Source organism: Cinclus cinclus, chromosome 25, assembly GCF_963662255.1.
Source record: "Cinclus cinclus chromosome 25, bCinCin1.1, whole genome shotgun sequence".
NCBI lineage: Eukaryota > Metazoa > Chordata > Aves > Passeriformes > Cinclidae > Cinclus > Cinclus cinclus.
Window position 1 is genome coordinate 1093213 of NC_085070.1, and position 19329 is coordinate 1112541.

A 19329-nucleotide genomic window follows, 5' to 3' on the forward strand; every position below is an offset into this window, starting at 1 on the left:
AGAACCTTCTTTCCTTACTGACCAGGGAGCTTTTTCCATTTAAACAATTGCTGATCTGGCTGCAGTAAACACACAAATTTCCATGGGAGTGGAATTTGAGGCTGGAAAGGACTAAACTGGCAGGCAGGTGGAGTTTAAAGATGTGAATTTGTCATCAAGTTTGTGTAAAAGCAGACTTTTTTGTTTCTTTTAAACCTGATGCCTGTGTTTTCTCACATTAGGAGAATAACTGAGCAACTGTTCTTTAGCAAACCTCTCACACCTTCCCAGAAAAATATTTTTATTTTTTTATTTAACCCCATCCTCCTTTTTTTTCCCCAAACAATGGATCATGTTCTTCTCAACAAGTAACCAATAATACTGAGCAGAGATTACTAAAAAAACCTGACCTGGTTCTTCTGCTGCCCACTGGCCCACACCACATAAACCATGTTACTGTGCCCAGGTTCCTCTGGGCCACATAATTCTGCTTGAGGTTACAGTGCTGCAAGGGAATGAAATTCTTAATTGTCAGACAGGAGTAACCTAGGGAAGAAGGTGCAGGGATAAAGGAAATTAAAGCAGCAGCACCCAAAGAGAATAAAAACATTGGCTGCGGAACACTAGGTGCTCATGGAAAGATGGAGGAAGGAGAAATCTTAGGAGAAGATGGCCTTTGACAACCTGAAGAAAAATTACTTGAGGTAGGCTATGACTGAGGTGGGGCTTTGATTTCCCTTAGAAAGGCATCTTTCCTCCATCCTTTTATTCGCTGCCTGTGTGTGAGTGGGACTGAGCAGTCCACTCCACCAGACTGCCTTTCCACACACACCTGTGCATGCAAGGTGAGGAAAAGCAGGTGGGTTTGGGGTAAACCATTCCATCTTTCTGACTTCGTATAAATAAAGGTTTGGGGTTTTGGCATCTGCCTCTTCGGGAAGCGCTTGGGGATCCACAGATGGAGGGAAGGCTGCAGAAGAGTTGTGCTCTTGAAAGCCAAGGAAAAAGATTCAAAGACACTGCACAAGAAGGGAGACCTGTGGCACTTCATAAACAAATGTGGCTCAAAGTTCCCTGACCCCAGCAATTGCCTCTCCAAATGTCACCTCACTCAGCTCTGGGGTAGGAAGGTGTCTCTCATCTCCTCTGTGAGTTTTTGGTAAGTCTTAGCACCACTTTCCTGACACTCAGGATGTGACAACAGATTCCTCTGGGGCTGGAGGAGACCTCACCCTGCCACCAGGTCATAAAGATGGGTGGCTGCTGGTTCACCTGCAGGGCCAGAGTGGCTTTGTGCTTGTCACAGAGCTGGGCTGTGACATCTCCTGTGTGCCCAGGGTGTTCCTGGCTCAGAATACCCCAACAGAAGGTGCTCAGTCTTTCCAAAGAAAATCTCCCTGGCCAGGGAGCCAATCTGAACCCAAGGAAGAATTTATGGACATTTGCATTTTCCTTTTACCTGTGAGCTACCTCCCAGTCCATCCTTCTCTGATATCCTGGGGCCCTTCCATTGTCAGTTGTGAGGGAGGAACGTGACTCTCCCACTCCCAGAGTATCCAAGTCTTTCACAGCACTCAACACAGATACCACGTGCTGAAAAATTTTATTTATGTATTTTCCAAGATGCTGGACCAAGGAAGGGTTCTATTTCCCACATTTCAGGATGGGAAAATCACTCACAAAGATACTTAGTTCTTCTACACTCAATTGGGAGTCTATGGCAGGGCAGGAATTAAATTTAGCAGTTCCAAAATCCTAATGAGCACCTGGAATCACTGCAGAACTCTTTCCTCCTTCTCCCATTTCAGCAGCAGGGAATGCAGTCCCTGTCTGCTTCAGGTGTGTCTGAAGATCGCTCTGCAAAGCCTCCAGAGAGGCATCCATCAGATGAATAACCCAGCAAGATTATTTCCAAAGCCAACAAAGGCAGTTTCTGTTCTCTCAAATAGCTACAGGTTTCAAATACATTTTTCTCTCAACTGTGGATTGAAGTATAAAACCCCACACATGACACAAGTTCACAACTGCATTAAATGTAATGACTCCAGATCTATACAGAAAAAAGTGGAGACACAAAACTGCGATGAGGAGAGAGACTGGGTGGGGTTTTTGTACGGAAAAAGAAGATGAAAACTAGAAAATGCTTTTTTGAGGCATCATTCAGGCTTTTACAACTTGTTAGAGCACAAGGACTGTAGAATATGGAGTTTCCAAAAGATTGGGACTATCTCCTACAGCACAATTCTACTGCACAGGAAGAATGAGAGGATTTAATCCGTGTAGCTCCCAGGCAATTTTCTTGTACTTCATTGCATTAAAGACCTTGAATGTGACCAGTCCCTGTGCAAAAGATGCAACCAGAATATTGGGCTCTTAGGTGTTTTCCATGATGTAGAACAGTCAGATGATATTTTCTCTACCAACAACAAATAAAGCCTGGAAATAAATCAATTTGATCCTTCCACCTCCAAGGCAGTGACTGTGCCTCAGGCACTCTGCGGCCACTCTGTCCCTGGCCTCTCACCCCAACTCTATTTTTAGGGACACCTTATGGTGTAATTTAAAAATGTGACCACTGTCTTTCAACCAGGAACAAAGACAGGGACACCTCTGACCTGATCAGACACTACTGTTTCTCCTGCTCCTGTTTAATCTGAACAGCAAACACTGAATATTGGGAAAGCAGAATCTCAGTTCTAGGAGAAAATCCTGCCCCAGGAGCAGCAATGTTCCCATTCTCCATTATTTAGGAATTCACCATCGAAGCAACAGAGAATCACTCTAATCTGCAGCTGCTTAAAAAAAAAATACAATAAAACTGTTGAATCACTTCACACTTCTACAGTACCTTGCACCCAAAGAGTTCACAGATGGATTTACCAAACACATGTTCTTTTTGCCCCAAGGCCTTCAGCAGTGCTTGAACCCACTGCAGAAAGGGGTCAGGAGTCACAGAGGGACAAACTAACCTCATACCAAGCTGTTGGGTAAGGGCCAGTGCTCACCCCAAGTGAGTCTCCTGACCTCAAATCCAACAGAAAGCGGGTGACTTCAAAATGGAGTCTGGAGATTCATCTTGGAATATTAATCGAAAGTACTGTTTGCAAATATTGTTTTTTTTTATTTTAATTGGGCTGGAACTTTCCAGCAATGGAAAATATTCTGCTGTGGGAATCAGAAACGATCCTGATCCCCTATCCCCAACTGCGTAGGAATAGTGAGCCAAAGAACTGAACTCCAGAAGTGAAATAACCCCCCCAGCACAAACAATGCCCCACACACTCCCCACCTTCTCAGGTTCCTTGGACTGGTCAAAGAACCAGTGAGAAAAGCCAGTTTGGTTTCCCCCCGAGCTCCTCTTCCACAAATCTAAGGTCTACTTTAAAGTAAAAGGGTGCAGGAGGGAGGAGCTGCTTGATGACAATCTCCAAAAGCCAGAGGCAAGTTTTTTGGGACAGGGCCAGTTTCTGCCTGTTTCTCAGCTGGTTTCTGAAAGTCCCTGTTCAAACCCAAGGGAGAGATGCTGCGTAAAAGTTAACCTGGTGCTCCCAACCACCATGTGCTGGCACGAAGAGAACCCCAGGCACCTTTCTGAGTGATGCAACAGGACATTGGTAAAAAAATCAGTACGCTTTTACCTCCCAGAGTCATAATCCCCGAGGGATTCCCAGTGCACTGCACTCCCTGTCCCCTCCGAGGGCTGAATATGCCACTTCCTCATCTGGAGACTGCACTGCCAGGGCTCTGTAACTCCAAGATGACTGGCAAGTATCCTGATTATGAAAGAATTTAACTTTGGACTCCAGATAAGGATTATGGAGTCACTCCACACAATTCAGGGCTGCTCACTGATCAGTGTCCTGGTGCCCTTTGCATTCCAGTGGTCTCCACTAATCCTGTATCTGGGCAGTTCCTATTTTTTAATATCTTTTTCCGCATCACACCTTAAGACCTGACAGTACTTTCGCCCAAGATCAGCATCCAATCCCTGCCTTCCCAAAGAGTTCCGCGGCGACTGGGAGTGAGGCAGGAGCAGGTCCACAGCTCGCACCCGGACGGGTTTGGGCACACGAGCCTGGCACGCCGCTGGCCCAACAGCTCCGCGTTTGTCCTGCTGGACTCCTGATCCTTTGTAGCCAGAGAAGACCGGGAGTGACCTGAAATAACAAAGGAATCGGTAACTTACTCGCTACGAGCGGCTCCGCATCAGTGTCGCTCCTGGGCTCCGAGGGCAGGACCGGGGCTGGGAGAGGCTGCGGGAGCAGCGGCCGGTCCATGCCATCACCAGGGAGCCGGGATCGTCCTCGGAGCCCCGGGCTGCCTCCTGCCTCCTTCCCGCTGCCTGCTCGCAGCAAACATCGATGTGGCTCTGAGGATACCCACGCCCCTGTCCCTGGGTATCCCTGATCTCCCTGCTCCGCTCCAAACCCTCGCTCTCCACCGCTGCGGTGCCACTTCTGCCTCTCCTTCGCCCGCCTTTCCCTGCTCCTGCCCTCTCCCGTTCCAAGGGATCCGGGGTGGTCCCGAGCTTCTGAAGAGCTGGGACAGGGCAGGGCGCGGAGGCTGCGTGTGACGGAGCCTTATCTGTTCTCAATGAGCGAGGGGCGGGGGGCGAGGGAGGGGTTTGGGCGCTGCCGGCAGCGGAGGGAGCGTGGGCAGGGCGAGAGGCGAATCCTCGCCTGGGGAGCTCGCGATTGTAGGCGCTCTGAGCTCGGGAAAGACCTCCGAGCTCACCGGGGCTCAGCGAGGGGCTCCCGAGCGCTCCCTGCTCTTCCCGGGGTCGCCTCTCCAGAGTGCGGGCTGGGCTGGCATCCTTCGGGGGTGTGGGCTGTCAGAATCCCACAAACAGAAAGCAGTTCCTAAAAGCCGGGAGGAGGGGAGAGAGCGCGTTTCACACGTGTGAAAATCGTCACCGGCACGGGGGGAACTCCGGGACTGTGGACAAGGGGGTCGGCACGGCTGCCTTGGCACCTCTGCCTTGCCCGTCCCCAGGGGCTCTGCCGTGGTGTTTGCTGACGGAGCTGTGGGGTTTGTCTGGGATCCAGCCAGCCCCCGGGAGTGCTCTCCAAGTGCTTCAGTGCTTTGCCGTAATTATTTGTCTTCCTCTTTTTTCTTCTGCTTTTATTTTTTTCCCTTTGTCATTGATAATATCACACTGTCTCCCAAGCTTAGTGAAATATTTTCTTTTCTGAAAAGCAAATGTCAGGCCAGCTGCATATCTCAAGCAGATGTGCCTGCCGAGTGCAGGTTACCCCCAGGCTTTGTTGCCCTGTTCCCACAGTCCTGTCCCCCTGTTCCAAGAGCACACACACTACAGCCCATCAGAAAAGCTTTCACAGATTTGTATGGTCAGGAAAAGAGAACTTACCCAAACCAAAGCATGATGTGGGTATGTGCAGGTATTGCTGGAATCTGCAAGCTATTTCTTGTTCTAATTTGAAAGATTTTCTCTTTTTTCCCCCCCATTTTAAAAGTTACATTATCACTATTGGAATGACATTTTTTTTATGTAGACATTTTGCAATATATTACTTGTATATTTTTTAACGGGGGAAAAGAGAACTAATGGAACTTCATGCATCTAAGAAACCTTGATTCTTAACCAGCTTAAATCTAGGCTATATAACACCTTATTATGGAGACTAGACTGGGAAAATCAAAGATGGACATGCTGAAGAAATGGAAATAACCACAGGTTTGAATATTATCAATAGTCATATTGCCCTGGGACTGAGAGAAGAAAGACCATCTCTTTTTTTATCAGTGTTCTGGTTCTCTGCTCTGGATGTCAGATCTGTTCAGATGGGATAGGAATCTGGAGCCGAACCAAGGATTTCAGCCATCAAAAATCAATTTTGCAGAGGTAATTTTGCTTTTCCACGTTTAAGTTCGTCTTTGCCACTCCAGCACAGTGTGGGCAGAGAGTTCAGCCCAGCCAGCCTGGCTTCTGTTTTCCCAGCAGCAGCTCAGGGTGGCCCAGCCAGGCTGCAACAGCGCAGGGCTGAATTCTACTCAGCAGCAAAACCCCCTGCAACGAAAGCAAAAGCCATGGTAATGAAGTGTTGATCAAATCCTGTGAAATTCCACCAGGTCTGCCTGCTCATAACTGCCAGGAATGACTTACCTTTCAGGGGTATGTCTGTGATGACTTTATAAAAGTGCTGTTTGGGGAGTGTAGTCACAGTTTGGGTATTTTTAATGAACATTCAAACTTACTTGAGAAGCACTAAAGAATCAGCCCCCCTAAATCACAGCGTTGGCTTTCAGAGCAGGTCCCTGGATGCTGCTTCCCCAGCGCTAAGGACAGTGCCACCTTCAGAATGGCATCCTCCTTCATCTCATCTGCGCTAATAAAATTTGGAATGAATTTTTGTGCTATGAAATGTAGAAGGAATCTTTCTGCTGCCAAGCCAGCAGCCCTGGAGGAGTGGAGTGTCTGCAAGGCTGCCAGGCTGGTGTGTCATGGCCAAGGCTGGGGCGAGCCTCCCTTCCACATCCCGCAGGCTCATCCCGTGTGTCCGCGCTGGGAGCTTCTGGCTGGGATCCCGGGGAGCAGGGTGGGCTCCGGAGGGGTCCGTGCCTCGTGTGTGTCACCGACACCTTTCCCGGCTTGGGCACATTTCCGGGGCTCCCGACACTGGAATTTTCATTTCCCGACAGTGGAATTCTGACAGGCACTGCCATCTGCCGGCACCGCGGCCATCCCTCCAAACCAGCCCCAAAACCATGACACAAGTGGGGTTACGCAGGGGTTAAACCGGGGTCCGGATTTTCTCAGCCCCTGAGGCTCCAGAAAATCCAGTTTCCCCAACATTCTGCATGTAGTTTCCAGCTGGGAAAAGAAGCTTCTCCCTCAAGGACGTTTGTTCATGAGCAGGTGGATGATTTGGACCCTTGCCCATCTTGTGGGATCACACAGCACTGTGCCCACCCCTCTGCCCAGGAGTCGGCTCAGTGCAAAGTAGAATTCCTGACCCCAGACCCACGCATTCCATACTGGAAGTGCCTTTCTGTGCCTGTCACAGGGGCTGATGCACCAAACACCTCAGCAAGCACAGCAGAGGCCGCACCAAGTAGGGCTCTTGAGAGGCACTACTTCAATCAACACTAAAGGCCTTTTAGGATCATTTCTTCTCTCACCAGGCAGGAAGCACCTTCCCCTTGGTCAATGTGAGTCCCTGCTTCTGCTTCCTTATCCCTACACTGCAAACTCTGCTTTGTTTCATGTACTGTTTCAACAGACATCTCCCAAATTGTACTGATTAAAGACCAGCCAGACCCAAGAGCAGTTTTTCAGCTGCAAACCAACTCCAGTGACATCACTGTGCCCCTGCTGAGGTGGTGAAAAAGTTGTCAATGGCCTCACAGGTTTGAAATATGTTCCAGACCTGCAGGGATCAGCAGGCTGCAGAAGGGCTGATTTAACACCAAATGGCAGCACAGTCTGGATATTTTTTGGGCTGGGATGGAAACATGGAAATGCAGAGGAATTGATTCTCTGTACAGGATGGGATTCACCTGAGGCAGTGGCATTCAGGATGTGCTGGTCTGAGTCTGAACAGCCCCATCCCTTCCTTTCTTGCTGATGCAAAGAGACAGGTAGGAGCAGGAGGCAGCCAAATTAAACCTTGTGCTGGAATGGGATGAATGATCCAATTCCAGGAGCACAGAGGTACAGATTTCACATCAGTGCAACACCTTGATTTTCCTGTGGGTGCTCATAAGCTCTAACAGCTGTACTGTTCAAAGGACATCCAGAGCTGTTTACAGGGAGGATTTATGGCAAATGTGGAATGCTCAGCTCTTGGAACTGGAAGCAGAGCAACAAGCTGTGGAAGAACAAGCTCTAATCTTATTTTGGTATAACTATATTGATCTCTGAGGATCTTACCTATATCAAAATCTTGCCTAAAATGAAGAGTTTGGGTTTTTGCAGTTTCCTGTAGAACACAGCAAGGCATCCCTATTTTTGATCTGTCAGGGATCCAAAGGAGTTACCTGCATTTCCCTGAGGTTTCACAGGACATAAATGAGGCATCACCCCTGCTGAGCCCAGACTGGCCCTGACACTCATCACCAAAAGGGACAGTGAGCCCTGGTGCCAGGGGGTACCTGCTTGGCAGTCAGGGCAGGCTTTGGCTTTGAGAGGACAGGGAGCAGCGGTGCCTCCAGGGAGCATTTTAATTTGTTGTGCAATTTGATCTCTGGGATGAGAGATGTCTCTTTCCGTTTGTCAGCCATGAACCAACCACCCCACTAGAAGAAAACAGAGTTGTAAAAGCCAGTGCTGGAAACAGCTCCTAGGATTGCTCATGCCCCTCCAGCCTTCCCTGGTATCTGACTGAATGGGAGCTGAGGCTCTGAGAATCCTGACGTGACAGTCACCCACTCTGTCTCGGCTTCCTTTTGTGTTTGGGGCTTATCCAGCCCCCAAAGTCAAAATGAGACTAGGGAAGCAGGCGCAGAGGCAGCGAGGGGAAGTTTCCTCAGTGAACTCCCCCGCTCGGCGAGGCGCTGTGAAGGAGTGAGCCTGGATGTGCTTTGATGTGATAATGAGGATCCCATCCAAACCCGGGGAGGGATGCGCTCCTCTCCCAGCTGCGCCGGGCTGGTGCCGGCCGCTGATTCCCCCAGCCGGCACATCCTGAGCCCTTGGATCTTTGAACTTCGGGATTGCCGCCAGTGGGTTCGTGCTGCTCTGAGTGAGCTGCTGTGGTAATTAACACTAATCAAGCTCTTATTCTGCAGGTGCAGCAGCTAAGGCTCAAGGGTGCGCAGAGACTGAACTTCCACGGTAGCTGCAGGGTGAGGAATCCCTGGGAGGGGCACAGTGTGGACTGGGACACGTGTGCCACCTCCTCTGGGAATAAAACACCGCTCCGGAGCCGGGCTTCTGCCTCCTGCGAGCTCAGGAACCACAGAATACACCCGGCACAGCACACTCTGCTGATGGCAAATTCAGGAAGACAATTTCCTTGTTAGGCTGTCAGAATTCGAAAAAGTTTCTGACAAAAGCAAACGCTTCTGTTCTTTCAGGTGGCAATCTTGTTACTTTAACTCCCTCCTAAAACACACAGCCTTCCCTTTGCAGAGCGGGATGGGAGTAGGAATGGGGATGGGTGGATACGGGGCGTAGCCAGGAAGGTACAGTCCAGTTCTCAAATTAGCCACTAATTAAACCCTTCTTTGAAAATGTATCTCACCTCCAGCTTGTGTCTTTCCCAGCACTGGCAGGAGAGAGTCGGGAGGCAGAGCCAGCAATTCCTTCATTTGCCTATGAGGAATCTTCCAGGGGATTTAATTGGTTCTGAGAGATTCCACAAATGTCTCTGCATAAGTGTCATACACTGAATGTTGTCTTTGGGCACTGGAAGCAGCTCAGCAAAAGCTCTGTATGCTCCCTTCCAGACCTGGATTGTGTCCTCCCCCCCGTGAACCAAAGATTCCCTGGAGAGGGACCAGGGGAACCAAGGTACCCCTGGAGAGGGATCAGGGCACCATAACCAGCCTCTTCCAGCACATCCTGTGGTCACTGAGCAGAAAGCACAATCCATGGAGCAAAAGCAGCAATGAGAGGCCCTACAGCACCAATTTGTGTAAATTATATGTTTTGATACTCTTTGGATTCTGTTCTCAGGAACTAAAAGCAGATTGGCCCTTGCAGCTTGTCTCTACCCCACTTGCTCCCAGTTCAGCTTTGCCCTGGGATCCTTTAGGTGGGAGAAGGGTGGTGGGAGGGCCCACATAAGAACCAAAATGTGAATTCCTGCTGCCACAACAGGAGCACAGAGTGGCTGCTGGCAACACCTGGCTCAGCATTCCTGGCTGCACTCTCTTTCCTCTGCATGGGCTGGAAATCCTCTCCAGGGGAATTTTCTGCTTTGTCACAATTACAGCCCTTGGCTGGGCACTGGATCTCCTCTGCAATTAAGTTTTATTCTTTTACACATAATAGACCTTCAAGCCAATTTCTGAGATACATCCACACCTTCAACGAGGTCTTACAGAGTGAAACCAATCATTCCTTTGTCCCCTAAATGTGTGTCCAGAGAGGAATTTACATGCACTGCTTGAATTTAAACCCCATCACTGTAACCATCGCTGTTCATTAGAAAATCCCTGAAACACACAATTTGGATTTCCACATACTTTACTAAAATTAGCAAGATTTTCAACAGTTTTTTAGTCATTTGCAAGCTCAAGAGAACCATTTCGAGAATTTTATTTGCAGACCTTGCAGCAGCATTCAATATTTATAAGGAATTCCCTGTCTTGGTAGCAACGACTGACAGCTACGAAAAATAAGTACATTATAAAGTGCATTAATATTTTAAGTTTGCATGAGACTGCTGGAGGAAGATATTGCCAGCTTTTCCCTGACTGGCTGATATTTAGTTCACACAAGTAACTGACAAAAGGAGACATATCTAGGAGGGAAAAGAGAGGGTGTATAAGAAACTGCAAGAGCTACAGTGAAAGATTTGTCTATGTTTACACAATAAATCAGCAGCAGAATGATGAAAAGAACAATTTTTTTCCCCCTGCTTTTGTTCCAGCCACTCATTCAGTGCTGTTATGCACTCAGATACTGCTTTTGGGCTCTGAATATAACCCTTCTTGATCCTCCAAATAAAATGTTGAGGTTGTGCTGAATCCGGGTTTTCCCACAAAAATACAAATAACTCACGTTTAATGATGCAGCTGAAAGAAAATATAAATCTTGATCTGGCTGTAATAAAGTGTTTTTTCCTGAGCCCTCCTGCTTGCTGGGTGCAGGCAGTGCTGGCCATAAGCCAGGACTGTTTACAGTGCCAGCGTTGCTGTCCCACACTCCTGAGCATCTGCACATTTTGTTCCTGGCATATTTTTGTCTGTGGAGCCAGCTGACCTTGAAACTCTCATCAGAGGGAGAAAAATAAAAAAAAAAAATATCAGCAGCCAGGAGCTACCACTCTCCATATATTCCAGTTATTATCAGAATATTTTTCCTCTGTTCAGTTTGCACAGAAATGACATTCAATAACACTGAAAATGTTCCTTCTGTCCCAAGAGAGGCATGTTCAGAGTGAAACCAGAGGAAATTAAAGACCTCTCCAGCAATCCCCCGGCATGGGTTCATAAATATAAAACTACAGCAGTGATTGGCTCAAGCACTGAGGACGAAATGTGCCAAAGCTCGGGGGTGCCCCTGCTCCTGCTTCCCCGAATCCCTGGCTCTGCACGGCTGGAAGGCTCCATGTCCCTCGTTACTCCCAGGGGGCAGAGAGGACAGAACCCTTGCTGTGGGACTGGGGTGTCTCAGAGCCTTTGGCTGTGACAGCAGGGCCTGGCAGCCCTCTCCACACGCAGCTCCTGTCCTCCAGACTGGGCTGGAGGGGGGACACCCTTCGGAGCACACTCAAGAGAAGGGTGCTGCACTGTGGGATATGAATTCCCTGCAGAAAGGAGGGATGCAGGCACTGCTGTTCAGTCCTTTCCAGGTGGGACAGCTGACTGTTCCTCCTGGAACTCCAGCTGCAGAATAGATTTTCATAGAACCATGGGATATCCTGGGTTGGAAGGGACCACCAGGACCATCCAGTCCCACCCCTGGCACTGCTCAGACACCCCAACAATCCCACCCTGTGCATCCCTGGCAGTGCTGTCCTAAGGCTCCTGGAGCTCAGGAAATGCCCCACCCCTTTTGGGGAACCCTTAATTGGCAGACCTTCATCAAAGTGTTCCCAGTCCTCCTGAGGAATGAACAGATGAGTTTTGCTATGACTTGTGTGAAACCTGATGCAGGTCAGGGCCAAGAATCTTTCAGGGGGTCCTGGGAATGAGGTTGTGCTGGGTGAGGCAAACTGGGTCCTCTGCAACCTCCACTCCTCCCTGCAATTTTGCAGGATTCAATGACACTGAAGGGCTCCCTCCCATGCTGTTGCTGAGCAGCAGCACCTCTCTAAAAGCAAAACTGTTGGATTCACCCCAGAGTCCCTGAGTGGAACTTTCTTTTCTGCCTGGATCTGGCTGGGGCTTCTTCCTGTTGTACTCTATGCACCAACTCCAAATTTTACTGCTGCTTTGTGCTAAAATTGTACAAGAAAAAATGCTTCGCCCAGATGGATGAAATTTACTTAACTTTCTGGTTAGTCATGAATTTCATCCTGTGTTTGATGTCTCTGAGCCCAAGATGAAGGAGATCAGTGTAATCTCAGTTTTATAGAACCTTCTCAGCTTGGAACACAACCACAGCCATAACTCAGCCAACTCCAGGGTCCCTCTGCTCCATGCAGGAGCAGACACGAGGAATTATTGACTGGATTTCCCAGGACGTACCAGTGTAAATGAGGCATAACACCAGAATTGTAGACATGTCAAAAAGCATAAAAATAAGCTTTCCCAGGAAATATGATGCCATATGGACATGGTCTTTGTTCTGGTGAGGCTTCTCGCAGTTCCCCAGGTGTTTCCATGTCAGAATGTTTCCGAGCTAAAGCACTGGGTTATGTCAGCTCAGCATGGAAATTGCCGTGGGCTGTGGTATTCCCACACTGACAGAACTTGTGGATTCTGCACTGTCCCCCCATTCGTGAAGAATTGATTCATTTGTGCTGATAGCGTGCACACACCTTGCCACCCAGTGAAGTCCCTGAATTGCCAGAAGGACTCTGATTGTTGCTTTGGATGATTTATCCAATGCTTATGCAGCACTCTGAGCCAAGGCCAAGAAAATTCCCTGCTGTGCCTGGACCCAGATGCTGCTCTCATCTGAGCTGTGTTAAATCTGAGATAAAACTGCTAAAGCCAACAGACAGGGAGTGCTACCACCACTTTTGTTTCAGCTCCCATGTGTGGCCACTCCATCCCTAGAGCATCAGCAGGACAACCAAATCTGCATGGGAAGTTCAGTCTCTCTGATTCCACCATTTGCTGTGCAAAAGGGTTTTGTCAAAAGATTGGGTGGTTTCTTTAATTGACAACACTGGCCCTATTTTGACAAGCAAGATGGATCTCTGTAGGACTCAGGCAGGCATGGCAAGAAAATGCTAAAACATTTTCTGCTCAAAGATTCACCTTCCCCCTTCTCCCCTCCACCTTTATTCCATGTTTTCCAGAGGTTTTTCCACCACAACCAGCCAGTGTTGCCTCCAGCAGTCCCTGCACAGCCCAGCAGAGGGGAGTGGGCCACCACACTGTCTTTTCCTCTCCCGCCCAGTCTCAGGGTAAAGCCACACATCTCTAGGGCATCATTTAACCACACACCCTATTCACAAAGAAAGATTAAACTTTTTTATCTTTTTGGTTAAGCATACGTTTTCTAGTGGAAGGTGCTCCTGTCACTGGCAGCGGTTGGAACCAGATGATGTTTAAGGTCCCTTCCAAGCCAAATCATTCCATGATTCTAAGCATGAAGCAGAAACTTTACTGAAATGAGGTCTTTGTCCATAGTTTGATGGCAAAGACACGCTGATTTTAAGTTCTTTACCCATATATGAGGCCTAGAGAAGAGTTCAGAGTTTTAGAACTCTGTGCAGGGGGAACACCTTTTGACACATCCACAGAAAAAGTTGTGCAGAGTCAAGTTTCACCTACATGTGAGTGATGGAGACCTCCTAAAAACCTCGGTACAGGAGCTGGAGGTGCCTGCCTGGGCATAAATCATGTTCCTCTTCAGAAAGAGTCTCTGTGGAATAAAAACTTTGTAAAGGGGAAACTTTGGCACAAAGAGACCTCAGGGTATGGATACATTGTAAGAGGAAGGGTGGAGGAGAGTCTCATCCACCCAGCATGGTAGGCTTTTAACAGGCTGAGAGAAATAAGGCACCAACCTGACTGGAGCTGGCTGAATTCCTGCTTCCCATTCCTGCAGGAAGGCAGAGGCTCTGGAGCCAGCTGCCTCGTGAGGGAAGCTGTGTGGCCCCCAGAGCAACCTGGCCCAAGATAAACTAGCAAGAGCCACTCTGTCACTGCCCCTGTGCTTTCTACAGCCTTCTTTTCCAGCGCCCTGCACTGCTGGGGCACGTGGAGCAGGGTGAGCTGATACCTGAGGCTGATTTCTCTAAGCCTGGGTGGCAGCAGCTCCCTGCCTGGATGGGCTCCCTCATCAGGAAATCAGCCATCCTTTGTTCCTCAGGTGCTGACCTTCCAAAGCAGGGCCTGGGTTTTGGCACCATTCTCTGGGAAATGTGCTCCTGCAAAGGGAGCACTGAGGCATCTGCAGGCCTCAGCCGAGGGAAAAAACCTGCTGGATGCTCCATGCTTTTTTCTTCTGATAACAGCATCCACACACAGGAAGAATGGCAACTTTTCTGGGAGCAGTGTGGGACTGCCAGCCCACTTTGCTGCCCTGAGGAGCAAGGACAAAGCTGTCACCCAGCTCTGTTGCTCCCAGGGTAAAGAGCTGGGGAGCTCCTGAGGGAGGCAGGAATTCAGGGGCTCTGGTTCCCCTTGGCACTGCCTTCATGGAGCACAAACTCAGAAGTACAGGCTTGGCTCCTGGATCCAGATCTTCCTAGAGAGGCTGTACCTGATCTCACAATGCCAGGCTCCACAGGCCTGTGAGCTGCCCTCAGACACCAACCAGAGATAACCCTTCTCCCAGGGAAAGAGAGGAACAAAGAGCATAAGACATGTGAAGGGGGTGTGCTGAATTCCTCACCACCCTGTCGTGTGTCTTTGCAGCCTCTGGTTCCTCACTCCTCAGTCTTGGGAGATGACTAAATAAACAATCATTCCACACAACTTGCTCACTTCCTCACTCTGCCTATCATCGTGGGTTCCATCCTAGCCTTTATCTGCAGAGGGAATTCAGCAGGGCTCTAATTCCTTCACACAATGTGCTCTCATTTTCTTCATTGCTCCCAGGAGAGATCAGTGCCTGACTTCAGTGGGTCAGGAAATCAAACCAGGCTTTCTACCTTGCTTTGCCCATCTCTGCCTTAGTTATCAACTCTGTGAAAAATAGAATGGTGACTGCTTCCTGCCTCTTTCTCTCCCTCACCTGCATTCCCAAAGAGAGGGTGAGTTTCATTGATCAATGCTGATGGATTCCTTGGGGACCTGCAGATAAGGAGACTCAGCGTGAAGCACAACAGAATGTTCTGCCTTGAAGAAGGATTGTGCTGCACTGTCTCTTTCCAAAGCACCTGGTGATACTGTCCAAAGTAAAAGCAGCAATAATCACACCCAAGTAAAACCCTGAGTCTCACAGTCTGTGAAATGCAGCTGAGGCCTGCCAGGGAGCCTGTTTAAGGAACAGATGGAATAAACTCCCCAAGGTGGAAGGAAGGGAAGGCTAAAATGGTCAATTGGACATTGACCCAAAGAGTGACCCTAGAGACACATCCCAAAGGGGACAACGACTACCATCAGCAGATCCTGCTGCAGGGGAAACCGGAAGCATGACAATATCTGGGAATTTCTGAGGAGCAGCAAGATCAACCCATTGGATTGTCAAGGGACTTTGGGAACAGCAGTACAAGGAGTAGCCACTGCTGAGCAGAGTGAGGTAGGGTTGTAGCTCCTCAGAACTCTTCCTTTCTTCATCTGGGAAGTACAAGGAGTGAAAAAACAGGCACAAACAACAGATTTACCAGAAGTCCATATCTGGTTCTCTAGAACCTGTCTCCAGAACTAGAGGTCATGTTCTATTCCCAACTGAATTTTGCTGGTGATGTTGAACACAGCCCTGAGAAGACAACTGAAGTAAGCCAAATACACCCTAATCTGCTCATTTCCTGTTCGGATATTCTCCCTCTAGCAGACTGGAGATAGTCCCCATGCCTGGCTGTGCCACCCTGCCCCTTATCCAACTTCCAGGCTGGTTCAGGCAAGCAGGATGTCACATGATCCAGAGGAAAACCTGTGTGGAGACACCTCTGTGCTCCCAGCAAAGCTGGATCTGACTGCCTGGGGGCTCTCTGGGGTTGGTATGGGGACACCACCTCCCAAATGGCAATTTAGAAACATCTCAGCCCCTTAGGAACAACTTAAACTTCCCTAAATGCCCTTTTTTAGAGCTTCCAGAAGTGTATTTATTTGGAAACCAATGTGAGAGCAAACACGCAGAGGATGAAATTAAGTGTGAGCTCATTTTAAGGCTTCAGAGTATTTGATCAATTGCTGTTCAGAAAAACCTTTGTAGTTGTGTGTACCTGGGACATATGTGCCCCTTCTTCTACCCAATTAATTAACTTTGTCACTGAGTGGTAGCTACTAATTAACACTTTTATTGCCATCATGCTTTATTACACCAGAAGGATGAGCGCTCCAGTGTTCCGCAGAAACCTGATGGTACCAAATAAACCCACCTGAAAATCTGTAAAAAAACTTCAGCAGGTGTTACCTGCTGAGCAGTTCTCCAGTGGCTTCAATTTCATACACAGAGGGTTTCAAAATTCTGTTTTTCGAGCTTCAAGCAGATTTCAGATACATCTGAGTCAGGTGCCAATGCCACTGAGTTCAGAGCACTCACTCATTTTTAACACAGATTCCTTTGCATAGGAGTGCAGAGAAGGTGACAAAGACACGGCTGCCAATGCAGGAACATGGCTCTATCAGTACAAGCCTTATCTTCTTCTGTAGGCTCAGCTTAACTCTCTGAAAGGTAGATTCAGTGACTAGAAAAGGGAAGTGACCCTGCTGTCAGTGCAGGGGGGAATGCACACCCTCCACGTGAAGTGCCATGAGCCCCTGATCCTGATCCCTGATCCTGATCCCTGCTCCAATCCCTGCTCCCATCCCTGCTCTGCTCCCATCCCTGCTCCCATCCCTGCTCTGCTCCCTGCTCCCATCCCTGCTCCCATCCCTGCTCTGATCCCTGCTCCCATCCCTGCTCTGATCCCTGCTCCCATCCCTGCTCCCATCCCTGCTCTGCTCCCTGCTCCCATCCCTGCTCTGCTCCCTGCTCCCATCCCTGCTCTGATCCCTGCTCCCATCCCTGCTCTGCTCCCTGCTCCCATCCCTGCTCCGATCCCTGCTCCCATCCCTGCTCTGCTCCCTGCTCCCATCCCTGCTCTGATCCCTGCTCCCATCTCTGCTCTGATCCCTGCTCCCATCTCTGCTCTGATCCCTGCTCCCATCCCTGCTCTGATCCCTGCTCCCTGCTCCAAACCCTGCTCTGATCCCGATCCCTGCTCTGTGCCCCATCCCTCGCTGACAGATCCTGCACAGCCCAACACCCCGTGCTGAACTGCAGCTGAGTCCAGCCAGCATGGAGAGAGGAACCTTTGTGCACCCCTGCCCTACATTTCCAGGGGAATAAGAACTTGCCTGGCACTGCCTGCTCTGCCGAGCAGCTGAGTTACAAGTAAACACAGGTAAGGAGCTTTGCTCCTTGCAGCAGAAGTTGGGATAATTCCCTCCATCGGCAGAGTTGCATAAGCCCCATTTTTCCCACGTGGCACTGCCAGCAGAGATGTTGTCCCCTCAGGCCTTGCCAGGGACCCAGGGGCATTTCAGATCCCATAGATTTTGGAATTTTTTATGGCAGCTGAGCTGATCCAATGTAACAACTTAGTGCTAAATTCTCATCATCGGTTCTCTGAAAATCATAGAAAAATGAAGTGTGTGAACATGTCAGAAAGACACAAAACAACTTGGTTTGTTTAGCCTTGAGAGGAGGAGGCTGAGAGGAGACCTCAGGGTGGTTTTCAGCATCCTTGTGAGGGGCAGTGGAACTTCGGACAACATTCTCAGGCACAGAGTGGGATGGTTGGGCTGTCCTGTGCAGGACCAGGAGCTGGACTGGATGGTCCTTGTGGGTCCATCCCAGCTCAGGATATTCCACGGTTCTGTGATTCTATGATAACTCACTAGGGCATCTCTCATGCTGTCAAATTCAAGGAGGGATAACCCCTCTCTGAACCCATCCTCCATGCTCTGTAAAGAAGAGAGCAGAGAACACAAGAGTCTTGCTGCTTTTTCTGACCTCCAGGAGTCAAATCCCACTGGTATCTGCCTTTCTGGGCTCCCACAATCACTGCCAGCACTACAAACCAGCATTTAAACATCCTATGCATTTAAATTTTGTCATTAGACTCGGCAGAGGAGGGCAAGGCTTCACCAACCTGCTGCTTCAGAACACGTGAAGCTGAAGTGATTACAAATCCTTTACTTTCATTACCAGCAAGGCCTGAAGGTGCTGGGAGGGATGAGGGGTATCATTTACTCCATGTAAGACTGTTCTTCCATTGCAGGCACTCCGAGATTTACACTCTCTGCCTGCCTGCATGCCTGCATGCTCGGGTTATTTAGGGAAGGCTGGGGCTTCTTGGGGAAGCCAAGAGGAGAAAACGCCACTCTCACATTTCCCTGGGCTGTGATAGTGCTTATTCCCAGAGAAGGAGGTTTGGGAGTGTCTCAGACAGCAGAGTGAGTGCTCAGCCCCTGTCACTGCTGGAACCCACTCAGCGCGTGGTTCATCCCCGGAAGGATGGAATCATCTCTCCGGGGACTCAAATCCCTCCCGTGCTCAGCACACAGTAAATAAGGACTGTGAGGCTGCCAGGATTCCTGCATCGAAGTTAATGAATAAACAACTGCCTGCAGGACTCACTCGCCTCCTATTTTTAACATCTATATCTCTGACTGCATCTCCGAGAGACCTCTCCATAAATAACCATTCCAAGAGATAAAAGCATTGGATGTTTCCTTTGACAGAACAGAGATTATCAACACTTAGACAGAAAAACTGCTGGTAGGCAAGCAGACTCTTGCTTTTTATAGAAAAAATTGCCTTTATCGTGGCAAACAGAAAGCTGAAAGACAAGAAAATGCAAATAGCGCAAGGGACACTCTGGAAATGGGAGCTCAGTCACGCCTTGTTTTCCCCATTTCTTCCTGGTAGGAGATGCTCTCATCACACACATTTCCAGGAAGGAAGCTCAGAAAAGCGGGCAGTGTTGGAAATTAGGAGAGCTGCCAGCAAACCAAGGTCACTGCTGAAAATGTGATTTAATTGCTTGGTTATGGATGCAATTTTGGGAATAGTAGCTGAGGTGAATAAAAGAAACAGTTTCACAAACACAACCCCTTGGATTTCTGAGAGCGACTTGGGTGGTTTGGAATGGCCAGCGTGAGAGACAAGGAGGAGAAATCCTTCTGCACTTTGTGGGAATCCCTGCCATCCAAGGGGGCTAAAAGCACCTCGGAGTCATTTGTCACTTGTGAAAATCTAGGTCATTTACTCCCCTCCTCCTGCTCTGCTTTTTTCATGCTAAATATAGAATGTATTTTCTGGCTACAGACTGAATGAAGTTGTTAATTACACTCTTTCCTAAAAACCTGCAATTGAAATTCACTTGGGGAGTCTCTGAAAGCTAGGGAAGGCTATTCTTTTTTATAATGTTCTTTTGACATGTCTTAGAG